Raw genomic sequence first — 5,448 nt, forward strand, 5'->3', positions numbered from 1 at the left:
CAATGGAATATTACTCAGCCGTCAGAAAGGATGAATAGCCACCATTTGCATTTACATGGATCAAACTGGAGGAGATGATGCTAAGTGAAATAAGTCAAGCAGAGAAAGTCAATTACCATATGGTTTCACTTATTTGTGGAACATAAGGAATAGCACAGAGGACATTAGGAGAAGGAAGGGAAAACTGAAGGGGGGAATCAGCAGGGGAGACAAACCCTGAAAGACTATGGACTCAGGGAAATAATCTGTGGGTTTCGGAGGGGAGGGGATGGGTGGATGGGTTAGCCCAGTGATGGGTATTAAGGAGGGCACGTACTGCATGGAGCACTGGGGGTTGTAAGAAAACAATGAATCATGGATCACTGCATTGAAAACTGGTGATGACTGTATGGTGACTAACATAACATAATAAAATAAAATTAAAAAAAGATTTATTTATGTATTTGATGGGGGGAGGGAAGGGGCAGAGAGAGGGAGAGGGAAACTCAAGCAGACTCCACACTGAGCACAGGGCCTGACACAAGGTTGGATCTCATGACCCTGAGATCGTGACCTGAGCCTAAACATAGAGTATGGCACTCAAAGGACTGTGCCACCCAGGCACCCCACCCTAATTTTTTTTTTACATTAAGTCACTCATTCTACTTTAAATTTTATTTTATATTATGTTCAACTAACTTGTGTCAAAATTACTAGATTCTTCCTATTTCACGTTCATGCAAACATTCCTTTTCATTTCAATATTCTGCAAATTTCTCTCAGATTTTCTTTCAACATAATAGATGGAATTATAAACCAGTGTGTGTATGTTTGCACACATTTGTGTAAGCATGTTTATTTGAAAGAAAGATGTGCATGAGTGCACACACTTACATACATACCCACACTCCACACCCTCAAATGTTTTCTTTGGACATGACAAAGTGTATCCAACCCTTTATTCCTCACAACATGCATTTCAATTTCCACATTACCTTCAGCAATAAGGAAACAGATGTCCAGGTGAATTACATTTTTAACAACAACATAAAAATGCAGATTAAGTGCACGTGCGTTCCCGGGATTCGCGTTGCGGTAGCCATGGACGCTTTGGATCGAGTTGTTAAGCCCAAAACGAAAAGAGCCAAGAGATTCCTTGAGAAGAGAGAACCGAAACTCAGTGAAAATATTAAAAATGCTATGCTGATTAAAGGGGGAAATGCAAATTCCATGGTGACACAAGTACTTAAAGATGTGTATGCACTGAAAAAACCGTATGGAGTTCTGTATAAAAAGAAAAACATTACAAGACCATTTGAGGATCAGACATCATTGGAATTCTTTTCAAAGAAGTCAGATTGTTCTTTACTTATGTTTGGCTCCCATAATAAGAAGCGGCCAAATAATCTAGTAATAGATCGTATGTATGACTACCATGTGCTGGATATGATTGAGTTGGGTATCGAGAAGATTGTTTCTCTAAAAGATATTAAGAATAGTAAATGTCCCGAGGGAACAAAACCCATGTTAATCTTTGCTGGTGATGATTTTGATGCAACAGAAGACTACAGAAGGCTAAAAAGTCTTCTTATTGATTTCTTCAGAGGCCCCACAGTACCAAATATCTGCCTGGCTGGTTTAGAGTATGTTCTGCACTTCACTGCATTGAATGGGAAGATTTACTTTCGAAGCTATAAGTTGCTGTTGAAGAAATCTGGTTGTAGAACACCAAGGATTGAATTGGAAGACATAGGGCCCTCATTGGATCTGGTTCTGAGGAGGACACATCTGGGATCAGATGATCTTTATAAATTATCTATGAAAATGCCAAAAGCGCTCAAGCCAAAGAAGAAGAAAAATGTCTCCCATGATACTTTTGGTATAACTTATGGAAGGATTCATATGCAGAAGCAAGACCTAAGCAAACTACAAACCAGGCAAATGAAGGGGTTGAAGAAGCGACCTGCAGAAAGGATAACAGAAGACAAGAGAATAAATCGAAGAGAATTAAAAAAAATGATGGAACTTAGCCAGTGACTATAATGTTATTGTAGTCTGTTTACTTAAGAGAATTATCAATCGTCAGTCATTTCTAGGTTTCTTAAAGATTTTATTAAATATTTTTGTAGCATGGTAATTTAAAAAAAATGCAGATTAGACTTCCTGTGCATCTTCTTGAGTTGTTCCAAATGGTCCCATACAGTATATATGTTCAATTCAAGTATGATGCCTTTGATTCAGAAAACTGTACCTTTACCATACATGTAGCTTATTGTATGTAATTAAACTCCAATAGTTCAGTTAGAATTTAAAATTCTAATGGTGTATGTCTCACACCGGATCAAAAGCACCTATAGCTGAGTCACACTTGACAGGGGTGGGAGAAATGTGTTATAACTGGGAAGAAGGCAAAGTGTCACATATGTATATAGAAATGGCAAAATTCAATTAAGACAATTTATATTTGGTAAATTACTTTTTGAATAAACTGTAAGACGAACCTACATATTTAAATGGCATAAATATCATGTAGCAGTTGAAGAAAGATGTGAACTACAGCTCCACAAAACATCGTGGATGACCTTTAGAAATACAAAGTAAAGACTGACTAGTACACAATACATCAGAACAACTCCCCACCAGACAATGTCATTCGATTATAAAAGCATTATATGAAGACACGTGTTTTCAGAATGGCTTTTTATACAGTCCTAGTGAACAGATACACTTATAAAAGCAATCAGAACTGAGAGAAATTATAAAAACCTGCTTCTTCCCATTCTAGGCCTTTGTACTGATATTTGGGAACAGAATTCATAATTACGCTGCTATTGAAGTTTCTCAGAGCAGAAGATTAATAAAGTGAATTACTTATGTATGGAGAAGTTGAATTCAAACAAACGGAAATTCTAGGAAATAAATAGAAGGAGCAAATTTTACTTCCAATTTGATAGAAGAATATCAGTTTCTGGCTCTGAGGCTCTGAGCCCTGCAATCATGGACACTTCTTCTGCCCCAGCAAGATTGGCCCTCGCATCACTGGAACCCCAATGATTCCTTTCAGAGCCCTCTTTATGTCTCTGTTCCTCGGGCTGTAGATGAAAGGGTTCAGCATGGGCGTCACTACCATGTACATCACCGAGGCTACTGCACTTGAGTGGGAGCTCTTGGGAGCAGCAGAGCTAAGGTACACTCCTAGGCTCGTACAATAAAATAAGGGGACAACGGAGAGGTGAGATGCACAGGTGGAAAATGCAGTATACTTGCCCTGAGCTGATGAGATCCCAAGTATGGAAGAAACTATCTTAGAATAAGAGTAAAGGATCCCAGCAAAAGGACCTCCACCCAGCAGGACAGCTGCAAAATACATCACCAAGTTATTTAGAAAGGTGTCAGAACAAGCAAGTTGGATCATCTGATGGAATTCAAAAAAAAGTGGGGGATCTGGAAGTGTGTACAGAAGGCAAACCACAACAGCATTAAACTTTGTAATAAGGAATTCAGGATACACATGACCCAGGACACCAGAACCAGCAGTCCACAGAGCCCAGGGTTCATGATGATCGTGTAGTGCAGGGGGTGACAGATGGCCAAACCGGTCATAGGCCATCACACTCAGTAAAAAGACGTCCAACACAGCAAAGAGTATGAAGAAATAAATCTGAGTAACGCAGCCTGCATACATGATGACTTTGCTCTCTGTCTGTATATTCATCAGCATCTTGGGGATGGTGGTAGAGGTGAAGCAGATGTCTACAAAGGACAGGTTGGAGAGGAAGTACATGGGCATGTGGAGATGGGAGTCTGAGCCAACAGCCAAGACGATGAGCAGGTTCCCAAACACAGTGATCAGGTACATGGAGAGAAAAAGCCCAAATATGAGGGGCTGCAGTTGTGGTTCCTCTGAAAATCCCAGAAGAAGAAACTTTGAAATTTGTGTATCATTGCCTGGTCCCATGTGGTGGAGGTGATTTCTGGGAAAGAGAGAAACAACATGACTGATTTTCACACAAAGTTGCATTACTCACAGATTTGAAATGTTACTTTGTATTTTGTAGTCTAGAAATTCATTTTAATATGTGGGGTGTGCATCTGGTCTCCTTCAGGGAATCCCATGTACCACCATAGTGATGGAATTTTTGTTCCAACCATTTTTTTCCCGAAAAGGCCATGTGTTCTATAATTTTCATTTAAAAATGTTTCCAAATTTCCAAAATATAAATTGAGTGTGGGCCATGTTTTAGGCATTGGGACCTGAGGAAGGAAGGAAGGAAGGGAGAGATTGAAAGAGAGAAGGAAAGAGAGAGAAAGAAAGAAAAGAAAGGAAATAAAGAAAAGAAAGAAAGAAAAAGATAGAGAAAGAAAGAAAAAGGAAAGGAAAGGAAAGGAAAGAAAAAGAATTAAAAGGCAGTGGAAGGGGAGTAATATATGGGCATTTAATAATAATAAAGGCCAATCAAAGTGGTCATCACAAATATGAAGTTTGCTAATACTGAGATATAGTTCGAGAAAACAAAAAGAAGTATCTCTTTCACCCAACAGCCTGGGGTACAAACTTAACGGTGCTTTTGAGTAAGGACAGGTGAGGTTAGTCAAGGAGCTACATGACTAGGGTCACCCAGGGGGCTCTATAATCAGGCTCACAAAGATTCCCAGATGTGGAAAAATAGACTTGATATTTACAAAAGCACCGTGTTTGTTCTGATGATAGTTACAAGTCCACCATTTTGTTCTAAATAGAGACCCGATATTCTCAAATCCTCCATGATATTGACAAGAGATTTATCAAGTTCCCTGGTCAGTTCCCATACATCAAAGAGAGAGACAAATCATGAGACACTCTTAATTATAGGAAACAAACTGAGGGTTGCTGGAGGGGCAGTGGGTGGGGGGATGCCATAACCAGGTAATGGACATTAAGGAGGGCACATAAGGTGAGGAGCACTGGGTGTTACACAACTGATGAATTGTTGAACTCTGCATCTGAAACTAATGATGTACTCTATGTTGGCTAATTGAATCTAAATTAAAAAATTAAAGAAATAAAAATAAAGGCTATTCTAATTTTCATTTCTTTGATTACTAATGAGGTTAAACATTTTTATTAAATGTTAGTGGCCATATAGTCAACATATAAAATCCTTTAAATCGGATGTTGTTGGTAAGAAGTGAACTAAAATGAATGCATCAGATTCATTTTCATTTTGCTTTCTGAAACGAGACTGTAAAACTATTGATATTGAAACTACATTCACATGGAAAATAAGGGAGAGCGTCCCGATTTTCCCATTGACTGTATCCACCTTCAGCTTCTGTCTTCGTTTGACTGGGAAGAGCTGGCCTTTGAAAATGGGCCATGCAGTAATGCAGTGCAAAGGAAGCCCCGTTCTACGCTTCATCTGAGGCTCTTTGAACCTTGACTTCCTTTCCTTCCAGCTTTGAAGCTTCATTAAAATTTATTCTTCTCTG

General features: G+C 39.0%; 2 pseudogenes; one reads left to right on the forward strand and one right to left on the reverse strand.

Moving 5' to 3' along the window:
* The first annotated feature begins 1,049 nt into the window (after positions 1 to 1,049).
* Positions 1,050 to 2,009, forward strand: LOC112818275 (ribosome production factor 2 homolog pseudogene; annotated as a pseudogene).
* Positions 2,010 to 2,974: 965 nt separating this feature from the next.
* Positions 2,975 to 3,937, reverse strand: LOC112818276 (olfactory receptor-like protein OLF4; annotated as a pseudogene).
* Positions 3,938 to 5,448: the final 1,511 nt, after the last annotated feature.

This window comes from Callorhinus ursinus, unplaced genomic scaffold (assembly GCF_003265705.2).
Source record: "Callorhinus ursinus isolate GAN/ISIS: 27379988/994484 unplaced genomic scaffold, GSC_fseal_2.0 scaffold3426, whole genome shotgun sequence".
Taxonomy (NCBI): Eukaryota; Metazoa; Chordata; class Mammalia; order Carnivora; family Otariidae; genus Callorhinus; species Callorhinus ursinus.